The sequence below is a fragment of the Glycine soja genome, chromosome 3 (genome assembly GCF_004193775.1).
Source record: "Glycine soja cultivar W05 chromosome 3, ASM419377v2, whole genome shotgun sequence".
NCBI lineage: Eukaryota > Viridiplantae > Streptophyta > Magnoliopsida > Fabales > Fabaceae > Glycine > Glycine soja.
Window position 1 is genome coordinate 27329869 of NC_041004.1, and position 1866 is coordinate 27331734.

Consider the following 1866-nt stretch of genomic DNA (forward strand, 5'->3'; position numbering starts at 1 on the left):
AGTGAATATGTGTCTTCAAAATTAATATCAAGTCATGTTTTTTTCATCTCTATTTCATCATTCTTATTTTATTTTTGTACAAAAATATATTTATATTCAATTGATTTTACATCTTTAAGTGTATACCTTAGGAGTTCAAAAACATAATTTAGTTTACATATTTAAGTATATGGACCACAACACGATGTCTAGGGCGGAGAAGTGACTTAGGTGGTCAACCATGAAGCAATATTTTGTGACCTGCTATAGGATTGTGTGTTTTTTAATTTGTTTAACCAATCACCTTTCTTTAAAAAATGTATATGTTGACCGAAATAACCTTAATGAAAAATTATGTTGTGACCTTTATGCCCTCAATGTTAATCCTAAAAAGAATAGTTGTTGTCGCATTATCTAGAACTTGTTATTTTGTTTTTACTTATTAAAATTATTTTATAGGCCCTCCGTAGTGCATGCTGCCACACTCCATCTCATGTCGCCGATCTCTAATGCATATCATTGCCGGAAGCAATTTTTGACACATCACCCCACCTTTTTTTTCTTTCCCTCTCCTCTTTTCCCTTTTTTCTTTCTCTTTTGCTCTCTCTCACCTTCCCTAAAAAGGAAACAAACTCCCTAAATCAATTCCAAATTTCCTTTAGAGTGTGTTTGGATGAGGAAATTTAAAATTCTAAGAAATTTAAAATTCTAAAAATTTTAAATACTTCAATTGAAATTCTTTTATTTTTAAAATTTTGTGTTTGGATAAAAAAAATTAAAATTGTGAGGGTGAAGGAAAATGAAGGCAAAAAAAAAAAAAAAGAGAAAATATGGTTGGTGTACTTCCAAAGAGAAGAACACTGATGCGGCATAGGAAGTCGCAGGGGAACCGGGACACGACGGTGTACCCCACCACAACATTTAGTCAACAATGCAATGCATGACCCAAGTCCTCCACATCAACGAGCACCTCCACCGCGTGATGGATAGTGACGGCTGCTCCCCTGACTAGCAGGTGTAGTTCTATGTGTCCCCCTACGCCCACACTCGATCAATGCTCCACGAGCTCAAATGGTATTTCTTGAAGAAGAAGATCATTGGCGTGAGGGAAGAGTCGCGAGTTCAAGAACGAGATTTCAGGAACCACTTAGGTGGAAAAGAGGATGAAGGTTATAAAGAACATTTTAGAAGATTCTTCTATAAAGAAGAAAATTTCAATTTCTCACCTTTTAGAAGGAAATTAAAATTTCACATTTTTAGTTGTTTAAAATTTTGTTTTAAAATTCTAAAAATTTAAATTCTTCATAAAAAACATCCAAACAATGAATTTTAAATTACAAAAATTTAAATTCTCTGATAAATTACTTTCCTCAGTTAAAATTCTCCATCCAAACGCACTCTCATTGAAAACTCAATTAAAATAAACTACCGTAAGGGTTGAAAGGGTATTGTACTATTGCTTCAATGAGACATTGAAACTAACATTAGAAAAACCTCTTGTTCCTTCTCCCACGTTGCGACAACTTTGAGAATTTCAACCCATCAATTTCACCATCACATTCTTTGAAATCAATTATCTGAACAACAAACTCAATCCCACACAAATTGTTCTAGTTGTCTTAAACCAACAACACAACTTTTGTTTGCGCCGCCTCTTTTGATGTGTGTTTCCATTGGGAGTGGTAGATCTGGTTGCGAGATCTCCACACCTCTAATCCTACTATACACACCGTAAGATCTGGTTGTGAAGATAATGTAGAATTTAAAAGAAAGAAAAAATATGAAGAGGAAGGTTAGAAGGAGAAGCTTTAAATCAGAAAAATGGAGAAGGTGTCGATGATGGGGTCGTCTGTGTCGGAGAGGGGGGAGGGGAAGGTGGAACGGTTG